Source organism: Leptodactylus fuscus, chromosome 5 (genome assembly GCF_031893055.1).
Source record: "Leptodactylus fuscus isolate aLepFus1 chromosome 5, aLepFus1.hap2, whole genome shotgun sequence".
NCBI lineage: Eukaryota > Metazoa > Chordata > Amphibia > Anura > Leptodactylidae > Leptodactylus > Leptodactylus fuscus.
The window spans coordinates 73260063-73286919 of NC_134269.1; the positions used below are offsets into that span (position 1 = coordinate 73260063).

At 42.4% G+C, this 26857-nt stretch overlaps 1 protein-coding gene across 2 annotated transcripts in view; it reads right to left on the bottom strand.

Annotated features, from left to right (window-relative positions):
• The window catches only part of DTWD1 (DTW motif tRNA-uridine aminocarboxypropyltransferase 1), a 28094-nt gene extending 12918 nt beyond the window's left edge, over nt 1-15176 (bottom strand). Inside the window, exon 1 of one of the 2 annotated variants that reach the window (XM_075273417.1) lies at nt 15105-15176. The gene's annotated coding sequence lies outside the window, so the exon portion shown is untranslated. Of the gene's footprint in view, nt 1-410; nt 484-15104 lie in introns of those variants that run through there. The other variant, XM_075273416.1, reaches the window with a different exon arrangement.
• Nucleotides 15177-26857: the final 11681 nt, after the last annotated feature.

Genomic DNA, 26857 nt, shown 5'->3' on the forward strand with positions numbered 1-26857 from the left:
ATTTTTGTGACACATTGTACATTTTGTGTCATGTTAGTGGCAAACACTAAATCAATATTTTTGTATTTATTTAGAAAAAACAAATAGGAAATTTTAAAATAAAAAAAAATCTCAATTTTCAAAACGTGAAATGCTCTGCTTTCAGACAGATAGTCATACTACTCAGTTTGCAAAATAAACTGGGAACACCAAATTCCCTAATCAGGTGTTATGACGTAGGGTGTTAGCCTTCAATTACAGCTAACACCCACTTATGATGCCACCCACTCAGATGTGTGCCACGTGCCTAGGATGTAATAGTATGTCCAAGGTCATTAAGGGTTAAAAGAGGTTGTCCTGGCTAATCAATATTTTCCAATTAGGCTGGGAGAGGAGATAAAAAAAACAAAACAAAGCAAAAAAACACTCACCTGTCCCCGATGCTCTGTTGTCCTCCCACAGCAGTCCAGTTGGCTGCCTTCTTGCTGATGAATTTCTTGCCACCTGTGACGTCCCAGGAATAAACACAAATTTTCAGAAAAATGGAGCAGCAATATAGAATAAGAAAGACGACTTTGGAAAGTGTAAAAGCAGATCTACACAGTACTATCTTTAGTTTGACACAAATTTTCCTGTTGACAGACTCCCCTTAATGCCTAGCATCCTGACCCATTATTCTTTTTTCTCCCCATACACATGCCTGAGCAGCATCACGGGTCTCTGTAGGAGGTTGCCAGCCTGGGAGTGAAACCAAGCGTTAGAAAGTAGAGATGAGCGAATAGTATTCAAAACTGCAGTTTCGTATACCTTGCTCCATAGGAATGAATGGGAGGCTGCTGGCGCTTAACCCCTTGTTGTTCGCCCACTCCCATTCATTCCTATGGGAGCGAGGTATTCAAAACTATGTTTCAACTCAAGTTACGACCTATTTCTTTGGTTTTTGCGTCCAGGATCATTAAAAAATAAATTTAAAAAAATCTAGTCTGTGGAGGTTGTAGATTTTATCCATGGCAGGCCTATGCATAACGTTTTCTTCATGGATCTGGACATGCAGAATGTTTTGCTGCAGTATCCAAATACAAAGTGATCTTCCCCCTTATGTAGGATGTCAACGAATTGCACACTTTTTAGTGAGGCTGGGTTCACATCAGCACCCGATTTCAGTTTTCAGGTTTTTGTCTTCTGCCGAAAACCTGGCAGACCATGTCCGGCCGTGAGCGCTGGTGAGAGTTTTTGTGTCCGGTTAAAAATAAACCAAAACAGTTTAGCCGCGGAGAGCACAAAACGCTCACAGGCGCTCACAGCCGGACACTATCCAAACCTATTCATTTGAATGGGTTTGAAAATGACTGCAGGTTTCCATCTCCTGTGCAGTTTCCAGGAAACCAAAACCTGCAAAACGGAGACCAGGCGCAGGTGTGGACGAGTCCTCATAAACATCATACCAGTGAGCTTTCTAATAGCACATTAGAGGTTATCCAGGGCTCCATGCATAAGTATACACTTTACCACACAATGCACCTGCATGTAAAAAGTCACAAGATGTGCCAGCACAGTGCGGCCTGTACATGGCTTCTGCATAAAACATTCATGTTACCTCAGCTTTAGTGACAGACCTGATAGCTTCAGTCCATGAGCCAGCACCATCACCACGGTACTACACACTGGTTGTCTGTATTATACACAGGAAGAGGCCACATGGCTCAGTGGCCGGGGTCTGAGGAGTACAGGCTGCAGCTGCGCAGGTGACTATGCCGTCACTATTTTGCTGTAGTAATTTTAGTTCAGTCCATATAGGTAATGCTACAGGTTCATTTTGCAGTATGACAAGGCTGCAGTGTGTTGTTTCTGGTGTGCAGGGGACAGGATTATAGGTTGCACAGCAGAATGCAGGAAGCTGTTGCCTTGGGAAACTGTAAACACCTCAGTCAGTCAGTGCTGGCTGTGAGGAGAGCAGTGGTGAGTGCACAGGCCAAGTCTCTCTTGTAGTCTACTGAGATATATACTACTACTTATTGTGAACTGCTTGTCTAGTAATGTGTATTATTTGTATATTACAGGGTTACATGATGTGGCATAATTCACACACAGCGTTCTTTGGGACAATAACACTGCAGTTATATCCTAGGAAAAGAAAGCATGTCTAGCAAAGTGCATGTGTAAATAGGCTACATACACAGTGTGTACATTATACAGTATATGATATATATATATATATATATATATACACATACATATATACCCAGTGAGCATACAATTGCAATTTACATCCAATCAAGTTTACAAAGTGATCTAATCAATATAAAGCATCATTCTGTGTACATGTCTAAACATATAAAGTGCCAGTGCATACAATTCATAAGTAATATAGATCAGAAGTAAATATGCATAATAATAACCAGTAAAGTAATAAAACCAGTATCAATAATTCAATTAATGTACAACATACAACAAACCAGTAGATGAATGCTAACGCCTCCTACCTCTGAGCAGACGTGTATCTCCCTGTATCATATACAGTACAAGCTAAAACAGCATGTGCTGCTGCTAGACTGAGCAATCCCGGAAGTATAGACTCGCACATGTGCAGTAGAGGCAAGAAAGCATCCACCACCATCTTGGAAAAGGGCATGTATCATACTTAGCATGCCCAAGAAATGTAGGGTCATTAGAACTGTACGATATGGAAACAGGAGTGAGAACAACTCCATATTACTTAGGGAAAGATGCTCTAGTCGTAAAGGAATATATATATATATATATATATATATATATATATATATCTCCTAATACTTGGTGATACACCATAACTTATATGTGCCATAGGATAATAAATCCAATGTCTGCACAGCTAAAAAAGTGATGAGGCTAAATCATACTTCAGCTTATGAAGGACGCCCTCCAGAGGTCATTAAAGGTACATCACCTTATACAAGTCTCAGATGCCACAGTGTATGAGGGATGCCCTATAGAGCTCATTAAAGGCACATCACCTTATACATACCTCCCAACAAGAACAGAAAGAGGGACAAAATGTGTGCCGTGCTATACGCGCTGTGGCAAATTTAGCTCTGCTCACTTTTATGTTGATACCGCCCATTCTCATTCATTTTTCATGTGCCCCGACACAGTATAATCCTCCTACAGTCACCCGTACATTATATGTCCCCACATTATAGTGTTCCCTTCCAACTGCCCCACAGTTTTAAGGAGGACTTTTCATGTCCTTGGGCACATGTGGTGTAATACACCGCTAGAAAGCTGAATTTAGCGCACTATCGGTTTTCCCGTTCTGTGCTCCCGGTGAAGAGCTATCGGTGCTATCAGTTACCGTAGCTCTTCAGTGTCAGAAGGGCCTTTCTGACAGTCTGTCAGGAACGCCTCTCCTCACAGTACTGCCGTAGCTCTATAGTGTGAGGGCACGTTCCTTACCACCCAGCGATGACGCTGAGTGATGAGGAACACCCTCTCTCCTCCTTACAGTACTCACCCATAGGTGAGTACTGTAAGGAGGAGTATGGGGGGAGGGGCGTATGGGGGGAGGGGCGTTCCTCACAGTCATTGCGTCATGGCTGGGTGTTCGGGGGTATAAATGTACTGAGGAGCATATAATAAAGTGGGGGGGTACATATGTACTGAGGAGCATATAATAAAGTGTGTGTGGGGGGGGTACATATGTACTTTTATAGGCAAATTTACCCATAAACTCATTCCAAATACACGTTCAAGGTCTTTTGGGAGTCACTATAAGAGTATATTCACATGTGTGAGTTTCATTTCAGAATTTTGAATTCTGAAACTCAAAATCAGTTCCTTCCATCTGAGAGCGATTGTTTTATCAGCAGGCACATAGAATTCTAAAATTCTGGGGCAGAAATTTATGTAACAAATCTCTTATATGTGAATTCACCCTAAATAAAACAGTCCCAACTAGACCTGGTGGGTTAATCGAAAAATAAAAGGAAACCAAACATTAACCTGGGTTTTGTGTACACTGTTTATTTCAGTTCAGTTTATATAATATTTGCATGGTTCTACCTGCAGTTTCCTTTGGACCTAACATGTCCAAATTGTAACTCCTGTTATTATACTCTGGGGTCCCTGATGCGACTCCCTTAGGCCTTCGGGTCTTCTGACTGAAACCAGGGTACACTGAGGCCTGTGATTGAGCTGGTTACATAGCATTATGACACATAGACGCAAGCACCACAACACTGCGTGACCCATATTTTACCCTGACAGCAGGGAGTCGTGCAGAGCCCAAGAGATGTGAGTAACACTGTTTTTTATATTTGGTCACCACCTCTAATTTGGCTGTGTTTTGTCTGAACAAACATATACTTATACTGCAAAAGGGTCATGGTTTTAAAGGGGCATGACCTAAATAAACACCATTATTCATAATCAAAGTAAAATGTCCAATTAATGACAAATTTGATTTAGATCATAATCACCCAACTATAGTGCCAGTTGACACTTAATTCTGGCAGACTTATAAAAGCATTGCGTGAAGATTATAGTAAAATTATGATGATAAAAACATTTAACCTTCCTTATTTTTGTCTTCAATATAAAACTATAGTTTGTGTCGACACCAGATAAGTCACAGTAAAATTTATTATTTTTTTTCTCAACTCCATTGTGTCAAACCAGTTAATAGGAAAAATTTATATTTTTCAGAGGGTTATTTGCTGTCTATTCTAAAGAGGGCCTGTCTCTACCCCCTGACATTTTTGTTCTAGTGAACACTTGTATTTCCTATGAAGTCTGTCATATTTTTGGTACCATTATAAATTTTGCAATTCCTCCTCAAAATGTAAAAATAAAATTTACAACTGGGTGTTACCGTTCCCCTTGTCAAAGTGGTGTGACTGTACCCTGTCAGAACTGATTGAACAGTGAGAGAGTAGGTAGGGATGTGCCCGACTTGATTACTCCCAGTTGTCAATTTATTCATAAATTACTAGAAGGAATAGCAGAGGAATACCATTATGCAAAGTTTTAAGATGTTCCAGAACTGTATGCACTGAAATAAACATGTCCTAAAATATGACAGGTCCTCTTTAAGTTGGTCACTGTAAAAAGTCAAAAACATGATGCAAATTCTTTGTGTTACTTAAGGATTTTACTGTGTGTTTATTTATTTAGTTTAGTTATTTCTTCCTTCATTGGAATCTAGCATGTTTATATTCCAGACATCCTAATAGGATTGTGGTTGGTATGGCAGATCATGCGTAAATGTTAGTGGAAGTGTACGAGTGCAGCATTATATTTTCAAGCCTGGCAGACTTGCAGGCAGCTGTATGAACATGATGGGAGACAATACGTGTTAGATGTACTCTCCAAAATGAAATGATAGTCACTAAATCTAATAAATATGTAATTTACTGTGAGACAGGCTCTTTAATGCTGGATAACTTTACTTTGGATAAAGTACAATTAAGCTGAGACTGAGTGCCAATAATCTTGCGCAATGGATACTGAAACCGATAAATAAAGGAGAAGAAACTGTAATTATTACCAGCTGTGAATTCACTCGAACCATTATCAGGATTGGGCGTTCAGAGATGGTAGCAGCTAAATCCAGTTGAGTCTCTGCTATTGCACAAAATGACAAAATTATGACACAGACTGTTTTATATCAATTTTGTCTCTATTTCTATAGAAGTTGCATTTAAAACTCGGTTACAGTATTTTTTAAATTTGCATATTATGCTATGTTTACATAGTGGAAAATGAAGAGGAGTTCCTCTTCACTTTCTGTCGCAGTATTTGACCATGGTTTAGTCACAACAGGATGCTGATATAAGACATTAGTATTCCGTTACGGCTTCCCGCTACTCATTAGGCCCATCTGAATAGACTTAATCAGCCCCACTCTAGTTTTGAGCTGCAAAATCCTTGCCAAGATCTAGCAGGACACTCTGCCTCCCAGTAAAAACAATGTACAGCAGATTCTGGGCCACAAAAACCGCCCCCAAATCAGAGTCAAATTCCTGCATGTGAATGTATCCTTAGGCAGGTACACAAAGGGAGGGCAATAAAAGAAAAAATCATAATAAAAGGATTGCAAAAAATTATGTACTCTTCTAAATTTTCCTTTTTCATACTTCAGAAACAGTCTTATCTGGTGGTAACTAAATATCTAGCATAAAATATTTCCACTATTTTTTAGTCCAGAAGACTGTTAGTTAAGGGAAACAATGCCTATAATAAGATGCAGCACTTAAGGAGGTTTTCCCATCTTCCTCTCTCACCAGTTTGCATTCTGTCTCTTTTTCTCACTTCCTGTATACTTCAACAAGCTGATGGGCTTTGACTGTTGATAGGACACTTTGAAATACCTCAGTAGATCTAGATATTTCTTTTACCATGAGAGATTTAGTATGATTAATAGAAATCAATAATAATGCAGATTAAATAATACACAGTAAACATATATTACATTACACAGGTATGGAGAGAAAGGATTGAAAAAACTATTGAATTTATATAAACTAGCAGTTTAAATCCTAGAGATAGGAATCCCCCTTTAATTTATTATGCAACAATTAATACTACTAGGTGTGTTTTACTTGTTACTGTTGCTCTTTATTCTAATGTTCAACAGTATGCATATATCACCTCAATGATTTATTTTAAAGGGATCCTATCAGTCAGACACAATTTTTTCTAGGTACCTAGCACTGGGGTGGGTCTCAGCGCTCAGACAGTACTGGGGGCGTCCCAATGCTGCGAGAGAACTCTCTCCAGCACCGCAATACTGTGAAAGCGGCCATTTTCTCGTGGCCTGTGGGCATGCGCAGTCTGCTCTGCCCGAGGCTTAGAAGTTACAAGCCACCGCCAGAAGAAGAGGCTGAAGATGACGCTGCTGAAGAAGATGGAGGCGGCGCAGGAAAGAGTTCTCTTGCAGCAATAAGGATGCCACCAGTGCTGTCTGAGCGCTGGGACCCGCCCCCAGTGCTGCGAGATAGCTCATTTAAATACTGACAAGAACTGAGATTGTAGGCGAACGGCGGCACAGAGAAGACGACGAAAGGTAGGAGAAGAATAGCCTTTCTTAAGGCTATTCTGATGTGGTACCTAGAAAAAAATGTGTCTGGCTGATAGGATCCCTTTGAGCAGATTTACATCTATATCTCTAATTAGTACTTGGAATGCTACTACTACTATTATTACTTTTATTGCAGGCTATAAGACTTGCAATCAATCAATTGCAGGTTTAAGATCTCTAGAGGTGTTAATAAAATAGTAAAAGAAAAATAAAAAAGTTTTTTTAAAAAAAATATAATTAAAAACAAAAAGCTCAAATCACCCCCCTTTCTCTAGAATACATATAAAACTAAAAGACTACTGGGAACATATTAGGTATCCTTATTTCCTTGGCCCCGGAAAAAAAGACACTCCATACATCCCCACACACAGAGATGTAAAATAATATGGCAACTTTATGAAAATAAAAATTTTGGGGAATTTTTGTTAAAGGGTTAAAATGTAATTAAAACTATATAGATTTGGTATCCTAAGAATTATACTGAAGCATATAATACAGATGACATGTCATTTTGGTTGCACAGTAAACAGTGTAAAAACGAAGCCCATAAGAAAGTCACACAAATGCACTTTTTTGCCAAATCCACCCCATTTGGAATTTTTGTTCCAGCTTCCAGTACAGAATAATGGTACCATTATGAAGAGCAATTTGTCATGAAAACTTTATGCCCCTATATGGCTCTGTGAATGGAAAAAAATAAAACAAATTAAGGGGTTTGGAAAGCATAAAAAACGAAAATAGAAAAATGCCACCAGCAGAAAGGGGTTAAAGACCTGCTAAAATCTCTACTTCTTACTTTAAATATGCTTTTTAGTTATCAGTGTTTTGAAATAAAGAATGCCTTCTGATCTACAGTATACCTGACTGCACAATAATGGGAATCCTGAGATTGGCGGTCCTTCTCACTGCATACACGCCGTAGTTTAAATGTGGGCGGCGATCAAGCCTTCTGCTTTATTGATCAAATTGTGAGACAACCCCATAGACATTGAATGAAGCAATATACTGCCACTCAGTTCAAAGTGTTTCTTATTTTGGTTGTGTAGGGAAAAGGAACAAAGGGCTCAGAAATCCTGTTCTAGTGTTTGGTGGTAGTAATGGTGCACAGTTACTCATTGCTTATTCTGATGATAGTCGATAAATGTCCATTGTAGGAAAGTCCCTTTAATTGGTCAGTACAATTACAAAGTATAGGCTCCTGAATTGGGAGCGTAGAAAGGTGAAGGTGAGTCAAACACTATGTCTCTTTCTGTTTCGTTAAACACAGACCATGGCTGGTCCATGTAAAATGACTTAGAAGATCTATCCCTAGGTTTTATAAATCGAATGGTATTCGTTAACTTATAGGCACTGTCACCCTGAGCATTTTGGTGGTTTTGTTTTTCCAGATCCATTTAGCTATTTCATAGATATAAGCCTTTTGAGTGTTCATCCAAATTAGGGTATACCAGCTAAGGGGGCGTTCACACTTGCACCTCTGTCCACCCACCGTGTTACCATCCTAATACCCGGAGACACTGCGTAGGGGACTGCTTGCTGGCGGTCATTTGAATGGGTTTTTAAAGCAAACCGCCGGTGTACATATGCAGCCTCTCCACGGTGAAAACATAAAGTTGGACACCACGGTTTCACCATGGAGTGACTACATACGGACACCAGCGCTTTGCTTTAAAAATAAATACATTGAAATGAATGGGTTATTAAACTGACCCCCGGCAAGCCATTGCCTGGGCAGTTTCTCCGGGGATCAGGATGGAAAAATGTCAGGTGAACAGAGGCACAAGTGTAAACGCCTACTAAGTTAGTAACACTGTGGTTTCTGTGGGAACATTGCATGACATACAGTACACAGAGAAATCCCCCCCCAGAGAAACCACAGTGTTATCCACTTGGCTGGGATAAGTTACAGATGACTTTTCATGTCCTCATCAATGTATGGTATTATATACCACTAGAAAGCCGACAGAGCGCTGATTTCAGCAGCACTGATATCTCCCCACTGTCAGAGGGGTGATTCTTACAACCGAGTGTCATCGCTAGGCTATGAGGAACGCCCCCTGACTGTACTCTAACATAGCCTTGTACTGTCAGAGGGGCGCTCCTTATCACCCAGTGATGACACTAGACTGTAAGGCCTGTAATGTCACTAATATCTCCAGCACCAGAGCACAGAGTATTTGGAAAGACGACAGTGCGCTTTCTAGCAGTATATAATGCTGCACATTGGTGAGGTCCTCTTTAATTTGCATCAACAGTAAAAGGGGAGACATCTTTGGTGGCTGATCAAATTTGGATAAACAAAGTACCAAAATGCTTAGGGTGATAGCTCTTATCAGATGATCTACCAGTTGGCTTTTCAGACCTGGTGATAGGTCCTCTTTAATACAGTGATTTAGGAAAGTGATTATATTGCCAAGTTCTGCACTAAAATACTATTTCTCTTATAACTGAGGCTATGTTTTAAGTCTGGGACAGAGTAAAGACTTTTACTGCAAGAAAATGAAGAATGTCAGTGGAAATTGTGTTGGGATATATTATACTGCAGATTTTATGGTGGGTACCCATGGCCTACTATCTTTGTACCCAATCTTACAATGGTGCTGGTATCAGGCCATTTAGAGAGCAGAATATAAACCTTTCTAAGATCTCATGTACTCTCATCTACTGTAATGTCTCCAAGTTTAAAATATTTAATTTAAAAAAAAAATCAAGTATCAACAGTGCGATGCAGTTGGCACTACCGATGCAGTTGGGAGCTCTGGGGACAGTCCTATGACTCACTGTCAAATCTTAGGTTTCAGTTAGTCCAGTATCAACTTAGGTTCTCCAGTTCATTTTTATTGCTGATCTATTTTCAAAATAGGTAATCAAATAAAATATCAGTTAACACTCCAGACCCACGTTGATCAGCTGTTTGAAGGGGCTATGGCACTTGTGTGAGTTCTGTGACCCCCTTAATTTTTTACATCACATGCTGTAACTACAGCCCTCCTATAGAAGTGAATAAGATGTGGCTGTAATTATATCTCGCAGACACTATGAAGCAAAGGCCATGTCATGCTAACAGTGAAGCGTATGCACCAGTGCAGTATCTCTTTTAGACAACTGATTAGCCTGGGTTCTGGGTGTTGGACTTCCACTGATGTTTTATTAATAACTTGTTCTAAGAATAAGTCATCAATGAAAATGAACTGGCCAACTCCCTTAATATGTGAAAAGCTGGCCATTCTACACACAGATACTAGACACTGACCTCTTTAAAATGCTGGTTAATTTGGGTAACCAATGAGATCAGGCCATTGAGGGTGGTAGGCAGGTCTGTTCTAACAAGCTCATCTTTAATGTAATCAGAGAAGCCTTCCCACAATGTTATCACCTAGGCCTTATTATCTCAGGCAAGTTCAGATGCCAAGGTGTGCAACTGTATAGCATACTGGCCTACAGGCAGGTTTTCATGACATTGACAGAACAGAGCAGAGGAAGCAGATAAGATGTACCCATGTTCTCCAAAAACAGCACTGAATGATGAGGTGAATCATGCAATCTTAGTGTTCTCTTTTGTCTCCTGTGGCATCATACAGAACGTAAGCAAATACCAATGGAGTTAATAGAATATAGGTTACAAAAACTGAGTTAATTTGAAATAGCAAGAACCAAAAGTGGAAACCCACAGCACAAACTTGTAAAAAAAATAAATTAAAAAAAATCATATTTATTAGTACAAATATATAAAAATAAAGACAAAAAAGCAAGGGGCACAAGAGAAAAATTCCACATAAAAAGAAGTTTCAAGAGGATTGTATAGGGTAGCCAATACATATCAGAAAATCACAAAATGAACTAAACTAAACAGCCACTAAGACCTCGTTCACATCTGCGTTGGTATTCCATCCGGGGGAGTCCGCATGAGGACACCCACAAACGCAATACTGAACGCAACTGCAAGTGGTGTGCCAGGGAAAGCACATGGACCCCATAGACTATAATGGGGTCCATGTGTTTGCCGCCAGATCTTCGCACAGAACATGTGGATTGGAAAGTAGTTCACAATCTACTTTCCTGTCCACATGATTCGTGTGGGCAGCGCACGGCTAGCACATGGACCACATTATAGTCTATGGGGTCTGTATGCTTTTACTGCACAGCGCTTGCAGTTGCGTTCTGTATTCCTTTCGGGGGGTCCCCATGCAAACTTCCCCGGATGGAATACCAAGGCAGATGTGAACGAGGGATAAGGTTGTTTGCCATTATAACAATAGAACTACATAGTGTGCAAAGAAGAGCACTTAAGTAATCTGTGTAAATATTTATACAGTGAGAGGTGGAGATGAGCAGAAATAAAGGAATATGTATGACCCCATACAAATCATCCAGGTTGGCGCTACTTTCACAAAATATCAACATTTGTACCCTTCTCAAGAAGTTCAATCCTATATAGGTTCTAAGAAAAGGAGGACTAAGGGGTGGGGTGGGGGGTGGTGAGGGTACAATAACACCAATGGCTTGCCGCCACCAGCATTTTCACTGTCTTCCTGATGTATGACTCTGATGTGCACTTCCTTCTACACCTCCCTACAAAGTTCTAGCACGTGCACTAGTGATCAGTCCCCAGTCAATCGTGGCCAGTTCTTGTCTACATATTTCATTACCACCCTTAGTAAGTTGTTAGTAATTTATTATGTTAAATAAATTACACACTTATTTTATTTTAGGGGTTGTTATGGATGTGGTGATGTCAGCAGGATGTGTTCTCCTGCACAAGTACATGCAGACCTGTTCTAACCAGTGATCACTCAAAATCTAAGTGGGCTACATACATGGTTTTGGACTTATTTTAAAGCCAGGAATGCAGCTATAGAATTAGAGCCACAATTACAACCTAACTGGTCCCATTATCATAGAAAAAAAATATATATATACAGGAACCACAAATCTTCCCCCTTCCAACCCCTCCACCTCCAACACAGACATGACAGTTTATATTAGGGTCAGTAGTTTATAACCATGTGTGTCATTTTCTGGGTACAAATGATTCTATTTAATGTAGTTTCTTACATATTAAATGTGGGAACATCAGTAAAGCCATAACACTTATCAAACCCTTTGTGTCTGGGGCGATAAACGGTCATTTGACATTACAGAATGTTAAATAGAGCAGCTACTCCCATTGGAGAGACACAATCCCTCAACAGGATCCCTGGATGAAGCCTTTGGATATATTACAAGGCATCCCATACCTTTTCATATTTCGGAGAGGCTTATTTATGAAAATTTACTTTAGAAACAAAACCATAGTCACATTCCACAAGGATCCTATTGGCTGGATTTGTCACAGAGGGCTATAAAGCAAACTTTAGGAGTATTTTGATGTCGACCCTTATTATATACATTTAAACCAATAGTTTTGCCGTGGCTTGGTAAATCAGGAATTCTTTATATGGTAAATCCAGGGTCGGACTGGCCCGCCGGAGCACCGGGGGATCCCCCGGTGGGCCCCCGGGCCCGGACTATACTACTAATCATTTTAGCATAGGCAGGGGCCCGATCGGGCCCCTGCCTATGCTAAAATGATTTCAATCGGGCCCCTGCCCATGTCAGAGGAGGATTAGGGGAGGCGCTTAGGGCGCCTCCCCTAATCCTAAGAACCAGCGCAAGGAGAGCTACTGATCTCCTTGCGCTTGTTCAGCCATCTACGTATCAGCGTAGGCGGCGTCATCACGCCGCCTACGCTGATACACAGACGTCTGACAGAAGAGGATGCGGCAGCAGCGGGAGCAGCAGCGCGCGGTCGGACGGTAAGTATAATAACTTTTTTTTTTTGTTTTATAATAGGCCGCTGCCTGCTGGAGTATCTACCAGCAGGCAGCGGCCTATTTACCAACCCGGACCTGCTCACTGCCGCCCCCGCTTCCCCTTGTACTTTAGGCCGCGGCGGGCGGTAGTGAATAGGCCCGGGCCAGGCCGCGATCCCACTGCCGCTAATATTATACTCAGGGGTCTTTTCAGACCCCCGAGTATAATAATCGGGGCCCCAGGGGAGGTGAGGGAACATAATAAACAGTGTTACTCACCTCTCCGGGATCCGGTGTTACTCCTAGCATCGGGCCTATATGTTAATGCCCAGACGTCACGTGGTCTGGAATATTACCATATAGGCCTGAAGCCTGTTCTAGCAGTAACATATAGGCCCGAAGCCTGTGGTAGTAGTAATAACCTGTTACTGCGAGCACAGGCTTTGGGCCTGTATGATAACAGGCTGTTACTGCTACCACAGGCTTTGGGCCTATATGTTACTGCTAGCTCAGGCTTTGGGCCTATATTGTAATATCCCAGACCAAGTGACGTCTGACACATTACCATATAGGTCCGAAGCCTGCTAGGAGTAACATCAGATCCCGGAGAGGTGAGTAACAGTGTTTATTATGTTCTCACCTCTCCTGGGGCTCCGATTATTATACTCAGGGTCTGAAAAGACCCCCGAGTATAATAATAGTTCATGGGTGTGCAACTGTGGGGCATAATAGAGCTTGAAAGGTCCACTGTGGCCCCTGTAACCTCTATTATGCCCTACAGTGGCCCCCCTGCAACCTCTATTATACCCCACAGTCTATTGTGCCACCATGGGGCATAATATAGGCTGCAGGGGCTGCTGTGATATATATATATATATATATATATATATATATATATATATATATATATATATAGGGTGTGGATGTGTGGAGAAGTGAGGAGTCAAAGATGTCTGTGTTTCAAACTTTACAGAGTCAAGTCACAGCTGGAAGAAGTGTTCATGGCGGTCCAAAGGGAAGAGACGGGAAATGTGGGAAGACGTCTCCTGTGAGTATTACTGCACAAAATATTACTGCATTGTATTTATTGTAATGTTGTAATTTATTGTAATGGTACTGCTAGCACCCCCAATCCCCCCGCTGTCTGAGGTGGACAATCGAAAGATGCCCCCAAATCTTTCAATTACTACAACTCCCAGCAGCTCCAGATGCCCTGGAACTGTTGAGAGTTGTAGTCCACCCACCCCATAGATAATGTCCCACTCTATTGTTATGCTGGTGCCCTTTTCTAGAGCTCCAGCATAACAATATCCAAGTTTCAGAAACGCTGAGGACTTAGGGTATGTTCACACATCAGTATGCCATCTGTCCGTTTGAATTCAGTTTGACACTTCAAAACGGACTGATGCACATACTGATCTCTACTCTGTTTACAATTGCTACTTTTAATCCCCTTATCTGTCCTCTAGGGGACGGAGAGCGTTTGCTATCAGCATCAAAAGGTGTCAGTGTACAATCAGTATGTGCATCAGTCCGTTTTGAAGTGTCAAACTGAATTCAAACGGACGGATGGCATACTGATGTGTGAACATACCCTTATCTGCCTGAAAATGGCTGACACCTGGCGGACCTCATTATGTTAATGAGGTCTGCCACTGTCTGTGTGTAACCACCATTTTAATAGTCCACCTCTCCGTCATTCTGGTCCCATTGTGGACCTGTATGACGGAGAGCTTGCCGCTGTTGCTACACTATAACTTTTGTCATACAACCAAAGATGTCGCCCTGTGATTCTTTCACTCATGTTAGTGAATGGAGTCACATTGCAACCTGAGGGACCCAATGCGACTCCATTCACTAATGTGAAAGAGTCCCAAAGGGACACTGCGATCTTTGGTTGCATGAAGGAAGTAGTAGTGTAGCCATAGCTGTTTTGCACACTGTATTGTGCGTGAAAATGCACTTTAAACGTGTATAATGGCAAAAACTGGACGGGCGATATTACATATGGCAGTAGGGTGGGCCCCTGGAAATAATCCCACTGGTGGGCCCTAGGCACCCCAGTCCGACCCTGGGTAAATCACATAACTAGTTAAATTTGACTGTAATGTGTCCCAGCCTACCAAGTTCTAATTTATAAATACAAAAAGTTTTTAGAGTGCAATGAGTTAATAGTGCATGACAACTCAAATACAGATGATCTGCCAAACTGTTGGATGACCTAAGTAAACTATCTTCCCATCTCCATGGGTGATGACATGGGAGCTAGACAGCTTTACCTCTGCTTTAAGTTGATCCAGATGCCAGTTCAGAATGGACATAATGGATGGAAATTGAGTTGTTCTTTGATGTTTCAAGAGGTTACAATCCATATGGGCGGTACAATTTGAATATTTCCTACTTTCCTTCAGCAGCAGCTTCATAGAATGACACAGCAAACATTTTTTGGACATTGGCTTTCTCCGTGATTGATTGCTACTTAGTCTATTCATAGTTACAAGATGCCTTTGGTTGCACAAGGAAAATTGTAATATTATCCATTTCCCTTACGCTATGCACATTTCTCAGAGCTCTTCTTAAATTTTGACTAAATCATTAAAAATTATAAATCTGTCTTTTGTATGTGCTTTTATTGGCATACAATAAAACCTCACAGTACTTTTCTCCGCATGATTCATGCGGACACCAAGCAGAAACCACGTGGACCCCATTATAGTCTATGGGGTATGCTTTTTAATGCATATAGGTTTCCAGTGGGGGATGGGGGTCCCCTAGTGAAATCCCTGAATGGAATACTGAACGCAGATGTGAACCGGGCCTCAGCTGCCGCTCCCTGATAAAGGCTTGAACAGAGCTTGATCACTGCCTTTGTTATCTTTGTTTGTATGGCCTGAGCTAAAAAACAAAAAAAAACAAAAAAAAAAAACAGCAAGTAGAGAGGAGAGGGGAATGGAGAGCAGGAGAAACCCTGAGGTGGGAAAGCACATTTTATTCTGACTCAATAGCTTGACTGCAAGTGTGAGGTTGTGAGAGAGAGCCCTGAAGTCCTCTGTATGTAACCAGTACTCACATCAGATACGTTGTCAGACAGTGTTCAACTCAGCTGAGGAGGTGTAGAGAAGATTCCAGATGCTTTATTCTGGGTAAATCTTGTTAAATCCTCATTAACAGCAGGTGAAAAAATGATGAATTTCCAGAGGCTGTGCAGACATGTTACATGCATCAAGATGAACTACACATACACAGAGAACTAGGAGGAGCTATTACACACAGCTAAGAATACAGGAAGACAGGAGGGACACACCAAAAAAAAAGGCAAAACATAATATCACAGATAGATGTCAGTGAATGAACAAAGTCCTGGGGCATGACACTCCCCGTCTGAAATCTTTAGATTTCACTGAAAGTAGTATCAAAATAATGTCCTTAGATGTCCATAAGGATGAAACCTGAAAAACAAGAAAATAAACATGCACAATGAACAGTAATCAACAATTAGTCCAAAACTTGTAAACGAAAGTCTTGAAGCTGTAGGCTACAACTAAGAACTTTGCATAGGGTCCATATAACCAATCTTCGGATCGGGTGGGGAGGGAAGCCGCGAAGGGATGGAAGGGGGATCGGAAGCAGCAATTGCAACTTCCACAACCCAAATTGTAATCCACAAGAGTATTTCAGATTGATGTTCCTTAAGATACTGTCAGTCTCTTGGTGGTATACCTCTTGTTGAACACTCCTGATGATACCATGCTCAGCATGTTCGATGTCCGCTGCTGTAGGGTGTTCCAGACACATATGCCAGCCATAACACTTTGTCAACCTGTCCTTTGCAAAGCACTGAGCAATGTGAAACAGTCGGGCGATGGCTCTCACAATAGATGACCAGGTTGAGAAACGCTCAAAGCGGTGTGACTTCAGCTTCGTCTTTGGAATCACAGAGGTGTACAGTGTAGAGGTCGTAGTCCTGATTTCCTTGTCGGAGTTGAGATCCACTAAATCATAGACAGTGTTAGTAGGAGTCAAGTAGGAATCATCATATAGAAAACTTGGAGGTGATAGCCACGAATGGTCTAGTGGGTGTGCTGTCGGTGCAGGCCTTGTACCACAGTCAGCTGGGTTAAGTTCTGTGGAGACGTAATGCCACTGATCAGGAGCAGAGAAACTTCTAATACGTTCTACTCTGTTGCCAACATACACATAAAACTGTCTTGTTTGGTTGTGTATATATCCGAGGACGACTCTGCTGTCAGTATAGAATGAAAAGGAATCAGTGGCAATGTCCATTTCACCTTCAATTACTTCGGCAATTTCTACAGCTAGCACAGGTGCACAAAGTTCGAGTTGTGGAACAGAGTGAGCAGATTTAGGAGTCAGTTTGGTCTTAGCTAGGACGAATCCACAGAATGGCTCATGATTGGCTCCTAATGTCCTCAGATAGGCCACTGCAGCTATAGCTTCCACCGATGCATCAGAGAAGATGTGGATTTCCTTCCTGACTGCAGCTGAAAGGGAGCCGGGCACATAACAACGTGGAACCTGGAGTTTTTCCAATACTTCCAAAGATCTTTTCCATTTTTCCCACTTTTGTTGTTTCTCAGCAGGCAGTGGAGTGTCCCAGTCGCGGTTCTCAGTAGTAAGATGTCTTAGCAGTAGCTTGCCTTGAATGGTGATGGGACCTATGAAACCAAGAGGATCGTAAATGCTGTTCACCACAGATAAAACTCCTCGCTTGGTAAAAGGTTTGTCACAGGCTGACACTTGGAATGTGAATGTGTCTTGTCCAATGTTCCACCGCAGTCCTAGGCTGCGTTGCATAGGAGGAGTATCAGAACTGAGATCAAGGTCTTTCAAGTTGACTGCATGGTCATCAGAGGGAAATGCTTCCATTACCTCCGGATTATTGGAGATGATCTTGTGAAGTCTGAGGTTTGCTACAGATAACATTTCCTGTGTCCTGGAAAGAAGGGCAATCGCTTCTTCACTTGTGGGTAAAGATTTAAGACCATCATCAACATAGAAGTTCCTTTCAACAAACTGACGAGCGTCAGACCCATACTCTTTCTCGCCTTCCTGAGCAGTCCTTTTTAGTCCATAGATCGCTACTGCAGGGGATGGACTATTGCCAAAGACATGCACTTTCATGCGGTAGTCTATGACTTCATTGTTGACATCATTATCTTTGTGCCATAGGAACCTGAGATAATTTCTGTTGTCTTCCTTCACTATGAAGCAATGAAACATCTGCTGGATATCAGCAATCACTGCGACAGGTTCTTGTCTGAAGTGAATTAAGACTCCTATGAGGCTGTTATTAAGGTTAGGACCAGTGAGGAGCACGTTGTTCAGAGAAACGCCTTCACACTGAGCGCTAGAATCGAACACAACCCTGATCTGGTCAGGTTTGCGAGGGTGATATACGCCAAATGATGGAAGTTACCAGCATTCTTCTCCTTCCTTTAGTGGAGGTGCAGGTTCCGCATGATCTCTCTCAAATACCTTCTGCATGAAACCTACAAAATGTTTCTCCATCTCTGGTTTCCTCTTGAGGGTACGTTTAAGAGACAAAAGTCTAGAAACTGCTTGCTTCCGATTGTTTGGTAGTTTTGATCTCGGAGAGCGAAAGGGTAAAGGTGCAACCCAGCTGTTGGAGTCGTCTTGAGTGAATTCCTCAGCCATAAGTTTGAGAAATTCCTTATCTTCCATGGACGGTGCCAACTTGTTGTCATCACTTGTAGTATTGAACACTGTTAATCCAAGGGTGTCATCCCAGGGTAAGGAAGTGTTCACGTTGTCTTGATGACTGTGCAACCACTTACTGTTGCTTATTTTCTCTTTCACTTGATAGTGATGTGGACATGGCTGGAAATAAGAACTGCGACCATTTGGTAAGATATGCGTCTTAAATGAAGAAATCATGGTGGGCCTTTTCATCATATCTATGCAGACGTTGCCTATGATAACCCATCCTAGATCAAGGCGTTGGGCAAATGGTGCATCATGTGGTCCATCAATTTGCTGGCGTACTTTATGTAGTCTGAGAACGTCTCTACCTAGCAGAAGTAGAATATCTGCATGTTTGTCAAGGGCTGGTATTTCATCAGCTATAGCCCTTAGATGAGGGTGATGAAAGGCTGCCTCTGGTGTGGGTATCTCCTCTCTGTTGGATGGTATCTGATTGCACTCAACAAGCGTGGGTAAAGGTATTTCCAGATTGCCTTTGAGAGAAGCTATTACGAGTCCACTGGCTCTTCTCCCAGAAACCTCTGATATGCCACTACACGTACCCAAGGTATAAGGATAAGTATCTCCCTTTAAGTTAAACAGATCAAAGAGTTCTGATCTTGCAAGTGATCGATTGCTCTGGTCGTCCAAGATGGCATACACCCTCAACGTCTTTTCTGGCTGACTCTTGGGGTATATGTTGACTAGGCAAATCTTTGCACAGGACCTGTCACAAAGGTCTTCTCCGCAGACTTCTGTACATGAAGAAGATAGCATGGGAATATTTGTTGCCTGATCAGTGTTCTCCCCGCCATGCTCTGTTGGGGGAAGGGAAACTGTAGGTGGCGTGGCACTAGGTTGGGATGGATGAAGAGCTTGTACGTGGTCTTCGCTGCCACACTCTATACACTTGATAGCGATTTTACAGTCTTTAGCAATATGTTCGGTAGAGGCACAACATTTGAAACATTTACCAAATTTCTTTAGAAGCTCTCTACGTTCCTGGATTGGTTTCCTCCTGAAGCCAATACACTTCTTGAGGGGATGAGGCTTCTTGTGAATAGGACACATGCGATTAGGATTTTCTACCTTTATGCCTTCTATATTCTTGCCACTGCTTACTTCTGGGGCAGGTGTAGGAAGAATGTCGGTCTTTTTTACTGACACTGGACCTCTGCGACTTCTGTAGTAAGAATGTGAGCTGCCATATTTAACAGGAGGTGATCCAGGGACACTGGGTTCACCATAGGAAAAGCTTGGGTCATTCTTGGATTCTGCAATATTCTTGATAAACTCACAGAAGTAGGAAAATGGAGGAAAGGAGACTTGATTCTCATTTTTGTACCTTGACCCAACTGTAGTCCACCTTTCTTGAATATTATAAGACAACTTGGCGACTATTGGGTTTATGCCACGAGCAGTATCCAGGTAACTGAGGCCTGGTAGGTGAATGTCTGCCTTAGCTAGTAGGAGCTCCATGAGTAGGTCACTGAGCTCTTGGAATTTCTGGTTATCCTTGCCAGATATCTTTGGAAACTCTTGCAATCGTTTGAACAGAGCATTCTCTATTGCTTCGGGACTGCCGTAAGTTTTCTCCAGTCTTTCCCAGGCAGCAGTGAGGCCTGCTGTGGGATTGTGAATGTGGACAGATCTGAGTCTTTTTACACGTTCTGCAGACTGTGGACCAAGCCACCGAATAAGCAAGTCTAGTTCTTCGGCTGCAGTAATGCCGAGGTCATTAGTTGTGGTTTTAAAGGTGCATTTCCATCCTCTGTAGTTCTCAGGTTGGTCATCAAACCTTATAAGTCCAGTTTTCGTAAGCTCACGGCGAGCCATGTACCTTGCAAACTCAGACATGTCTGTTCTCTCTGACTTTACATATTGAATCGCTGGCTGAGTAGCGGTGTTTACATTATTAGTGGGGTTCTGGTTAACAGACATGGGTGGAAATGGTTCTGCATAGGCATTCAGCCTAGGAGCTAGCTTAAAGTCCATAGGTTTAGCCACATGTGGGTGTGAAACTGGATGGTTACTTACAGTCTGGTGGTATGGTAAGACATTGGTATTTGTCTGCGTATCGGTATATTGAATTTGCTGAGCTGTAGAGCTTTGGGGATCCATGAAGGAAGAAGAAACTGTATGCTGGATTGGCAGGACATCGTGTTGAGCTTGAATGCGGTGTGCTGCAGAAGATACTGTGCCCTGTTGCTCTGTGGTGATGTCATTTTTGACAGGAACATTTGTGGCAAATAAGGGTTCACTGTTTTGGCTTAGCACATAGTCTCTAGTGCGCTTGAGGGGATCCTCGACATCCATATCACTCAGACTAATGCTGTCGCTTTCACTTCCGCTGGCAGCCTGCTCAAAGACCTTTAACCTTGCCATGGCTGTAGCGTGTTCACACTGTTTTTCTAGAGCTTCCAACTCTGCCCTCTGCTGAGCTGCGCTAGCTTCCATGGCTGCCTTCTCCTGGGCTGCTTTGGCTTCCATGGCTGCCTTCTCCGCCTCTGCACGTGCTTTTATAAGTTGCTCACTGAGTGTGGAGGATTTTGAGGACCGTGACTTAGATGTGTGTTTCGAACGTCTGGTAGACTCAGAAACATGGGATGCCATTTCTTGCAGTTGCGCAATTCTTGACTCTGTCCTTAACTTAGCTTCATGCACTAGGTGGTTCCTTTCTGAACAGAGGTGTTGGAATCTTTGCAATTCTTCTAAAGAGTCGTCTGTAGCTAGTGCTTTCAATACACTTTGATATTTGCCAGCTATTTCCTCATAATGTCCATGCATAGCACATAGCATTTGCAGAGCTCCCTCTAGTGGTGATGCACTGTGTGCAGGCAAGCACATTGCAGACATGTGAGACTGTATTTTCTGCCACCATTTTGAGAGTTCAGAGGAAAGTTCATGCTTTAAACATTCTAGATTCTCTCTAACTTTCCAAGTAGGTTTAACAGGGCGTTTAGTCTTTACACTGGGCTGCAGATCCTTGTCCATGCTACTTTCAGGGTTGCCTTCAGCCATCATACAATACAGGATGAGCTATACTGGAGTGAAATGGCTCCTTGCTAGAAAGTTCTATGGAGAGGGGATGCAGGTTACACACTGCTATTTCCTTCTGAATCTGCAGGTAACTTGCTGTGACTGGATCTTGAGACTTAGTGAGCTGTCTCACAGCTGAATCTGGGAGTCTTTATACATCATTTTTTCACTATTCTGACTCAATAGCTTGACTGCAAGTGTGAGGTTGTGAGAGAGAGCCCTGAAGTCCTCTGTATGTAACCAGTACTCACATCAGATACGTTGTCAGACAGTGTTCAACTCAGCTGAGGAGGTGTAGAGAAGATTCCAGATGCTTTATTCTGGGTAAATCTTGTTAAATCCTCATTAACAGCAGGTGAAAAAATGATGAATTTCCAGAGGCTGTGCAGACATGTTACATGCATCAAGATGAACTACACATACACAGAGAACTAGGAGGAGCTATTACACACAGCTAAGAATACAGGAAGACAGGAGGGACACACCAAAAAAAAAAGGCAAAACATAATATCACAGATAGATGTCAGTGAATGAACAAAGTCCTGGGGCATGACACATTTAGTCTGCAATAAAGCATGCACACTCTGCTGTACTGAGTATATAGGAAGTAAGGAAGGAAGTGTGTGCAAGGAAACCGTCCCTTGAAAAAGTTTCATAAATAAATAATTCATTGATAAAACATGCAAAACAACTAAAAAATTATAGACAATTTGTCTATATACTAAATAATTCACATAATTTTTTTGTCATCTGTTTATTGGGTTCATTTAACAAGTCTGGTAAAAATGCATAGGATTCATGTAAAACAAAAATAAATAGGACCTGTTGTCAGTTTAAAAAAACAAAACAAAAAAAACCCCAACAACAATGGCCCCAACTCCATATCCACAGCCATGCACTGAACCCTTTTCAAATAGAGAATATTCCAATGCCATGCATTTGCATTATCTTTTTTTTTTTATTATTATTATTATTTCTAATGGGCCTTACATTTTTTCGTGGCACAGTAAAAAACGTTGATGGCATTTTTGTTTTTCATACATAAATAGTATTAAACCACCGAGTTTACTAAATTATCATATAATGCCAGATAAAGCATACATTTGAATATGTTTATCTTATTTAGATTATGTTTTGCAGGAATAAGGCAACTTTCCATATACAATCTTTCATACTGCCCATTCTGAACTATATCCATACTTTTTTTTTTCTTATACCTCTTGGCACATTGTCAGTTCCTTACTGTAAAACACATGCAAGTGGAAAGAATACATCAACTGGGATTTAAATGTTAAATAAACACAGAAGGTCTATTTAAGTGGATGTAAACATATGGACAATTCTTCAGGCTTCTAATGCTTTTAAGAACCTTTTAATAATTATCTCTATATAGAAGTAAATGAGGCGTGCATTAATATGCCAGAACAAATGGGATAACATTTTGTTAGAGTGCAAACTCTGTGAAACGGTGGCTTTCAAGTTTAGTCTGTTAGTCATACCATGTAACTACTCCTACAGATCCATGCAACCACTACAAGTTTCTCCTTTCCACTATTTTCATACATATTACAGGGGAGTCTGTCACCAAGGTAAAGCATAGTAAACCAGAAACACTGTTAGACATGTCTGGTGACTTCTTTTTCACATGAAAAGTTGCGGCTTTGTTGCAGACATATTCATTTATTTCACAAGATGGAAATAATCAGCAAAATTATTGTAAAATAATTCTTGGTAAAACAGATGTACAAGTTTATGTGCGGAAAAAGATGTTACATTCAGGGGAGCCTGACTTATCTAATATGCTTCACCCTGGTGACAGGCTCAATTTAAAGTTTTTTTGGTTTTTTTTCCAATTACACGTTGTGTTGATGTTGGCATTCCTTGTGGCTATGGACAGCTTTGGGCATTTTTTTTGTTTTGTTTTTGTTTACTGAAATTTTTGTCAAAATAATATTTATGTAATTTGATATTACATAAATTTCACAATTTGTCTTCTGCTGCTAGCTGGAATTTACAATGCATAGCAGGCTGCAGAATGCTGTTCATAGCAAATCTGTCAGACTGGATGTCTGAGGGTTCAGTCTCTAGCCCTTCTCTGACCTCTCTTGAACACTCTAAGATGTTTTATAACCAAGTCAAACAATGAGAACTTCTGACATGTAAATAAAAATGATATTAACGCTCTAATACAAGTTCTCTATAAGTTGGAGAGATGTACCCCTAGGTATCAAACTCAGCTATGTATTATATGTTTTTTCAATAAAGTTTGTTTAAAAAGTTAAATTTTCTCTATGCGTGGAGACTTCTAAGTCACCATGTAGAAACCATGCTGTAACAGAGACCACATACTATATTCTAGCATTAATATCACAAATTCGGTACTCTTTTTCTCTTCTAGAGGATGCAGACTCCACCAACTACATTTCAAGAATTTCTCAACTTTAAACACTTGGTAAGACATGTCACGTTCTTATAGATGATTTAGGAAGCTTTTAGTTTGGCCACTTCAAGAACTGACAATTTAAACTGTGTACATTTGGAAACTTCTTACTGCACCCATGGTTGTAGGTTGTAGATATATATAAAATCCTGGCTCTTTCAAGATTTAGATAGTGTAAACTACAGAGGTGATGGCTAAGTCAGGATAAGTGGGTCTAGTGTTACGTGGTATGCTTAAACGGGTTTTATTAAAGGTTTTCCAATAAAATACAAAACGAACAAAAAGAAATAAGTCGAGCAACAATGAAGGAGCATATAAGCCAGCGGGCTGGGAAGCCAAAAAGACCCCACTCCGCATAAACCAAAAACAGCCCAACAGGAAGAAAAAAGGGGAAGAAGAAGTGGACAAGAAACAATCAAACAAACACAAGACAAAGATGAAGAAACCACAAAGAAGATGCAGGGAACAAGGAAAAAAAAAGGGGGGAGAAAACAGACGGCCATGTTACACTCATGCGAAGGCAGTAGAGAAGGCAGACGATTCCTGGAACATAACCCAGGGACGCCATCGAAGTTCAAACTTGGAATAAGCGGGAGAGTCTTCCGCCACCAAGGTCTCCATCCGCTGGATGAGAAGGAACTCCTGGAGGAACTCGAGCAGCGAGGGAGGGGTAGGGCTGCGCCAATGTCTTGGAATAACAGCCCTGTCGGCCGTGAGAAAGTGCCCCAGGAGGTCCTTTTTAATCTCCGACAGCTTGCCAGGGATGACCGACAGGAGAGCCAGCTGAGGAGAAACAGCCACCGAGCGCCCACTGACCCTGGAATACAAAGAAAACACTGCGTCCCAGAAGGGGCGCAGAACATCACAGTCCCACCAAATGTGCAGCATAGTACCCCTAGCGGATCCACAGCGCCAACATAAGTCCGAAACAGCAGGAAAAATCCTATGAAGAAGCACTGGACATCTATACCACCGGGACAGAATCTTATAACTTCTCTCCTGAGCGCTACACGGGAGGGCCATCTTGTGAGAAAGCAGGAAGGACCTATCCCAATCCGCAGATGACAGACTCACAGGAAGGTCAGCATTCCAGGCGGCGACGTAGGGGGGGAGTTCCGTAGTGAGGTCTGAAAGGAGAACATCATACAAAAGCGAAAGAGCACGAGGAGGAGGAGTCCGTCGCCCAAAACAGGATTCCAGAGCTAGGGACGGAGAAGAGAGGCGAGAGGTGAGCGAGAACTGCTTCAGAAAGGACTGAAGTTGGGCGTACTCCAACCACGAGAGGCGCAGGGCAGGGTGAGAGCTACAGAGCTGGGCAAAAGGAAGGAGCGGAGAATCACCCGCCACCTCCTGAAGACGAGTACAATCCGCTCTGTCCCAACAGAGGAACCGATCAACGGAACAGCCAGGGGGGAACATCGGGTTGTCGAAGAGGGGAGTCAAAGGGCCCGGGACACGGGCCAAGCGGCCAGAGGAACAAACCAGATCCCACACTTTCAGGAAATGCGAAGGGAGAACGTAAAGGCCAGGGGATTTGGGACGGAAGTGCGGTGGAATCCATGGCCAAGAGGATAGTGAGGGCGATATCAGATCGAATTCGATGGAAACCCATTGCTTATCACGGCGACGGAATTGCCAATCAAACAGACGAAGCAAAACCGAGGCACGATAGTAAAGGCGCACATCCAGAAGGCCAACGCCTCCCCTGTACTTACGCCGGACAAGCGTACGGAACCCAAGTCTGCTCCGAGAGGAGCCCCACACAAACCTCCCAAACAAGGACTGGACTCGAGCTAAGAAAGCGCGTGGAAGAGGGATGGGAAGGGCCTGGAATAAATACAGGAATCGGGGGAGGACATCCATCTTAAGGGCATGAATTCGGCCAAACCAAGAGGGGAGACGAGCGCCATAAAAGCGTAGATCAGCAGCAATGGCATCCAAAAGTGGGAGATAATTAAGTTGGAACAGAGAGGCAGGATCAGAGGAAATGCGGATCCCCAAGTACTTGAAGGAGGCAGGTTGCCACCTAAAAGGGAAAGACTGCGCCAAGAAATCAGCCTCGGAAGGGGGAAGCGAGACATTAAGGGCCTCACTCTTAGACAAATTGACCTTAAAATTGCTAAGGGCACCAAAACGGGAAAATTCGCGTAAGACAGCCGGGAACGATACCCGCGGTTCGGAGACATACAGCAGCAGGTCGTCCGCACATAGCGCCGCCTTAACCATACGGGAACCTAATTGTATACCGTGGACATCAGGGCAACGGCGCAGCGCCACAGCCAGATGCTCCATCACCAAAGCAAAGAGCAACGGCAAGAGGGGGCAACCTTGGTGGGTACCGTTACGGACCGGGAAGGAATCCGAAATCACTCCGTTCGCCCGAACACGCGCCGACGCATTCCCATAAAGAGCCAAGATCTTGCTCAAAAATCCTGAGCCAACACCAATCTGTGCAAGGGTCTCCCGAAGAAAACCCCTGTGAATGCGATCGAACGCCTTTTCGGCATCAATCGAAAGCAAACAAAGAGGAACCTTGGTGGAGCGGGCAACAGAGATGGCCAGAACAGTTTTGCAAACATTATCACGCGCTTCCCGACCCGGGATAAAGCCGACCTGATCACTGTGAACCAAAGCGGGCATGAAGGGAGAAAGGCGATTCGCCAACAATTTCGCATACAATTTCACATCAATATTAATTAAGGAAATAGGCCGGTAACTCCCCGGACACACAGGATCCTTACCGGGCTTAGGAATCACAGTGATCAGGGCCGACAGGGATTGCGTAGAAAACGGCGAGGACTCCCCCACACTATTAAACACCCGTGCCAAGTC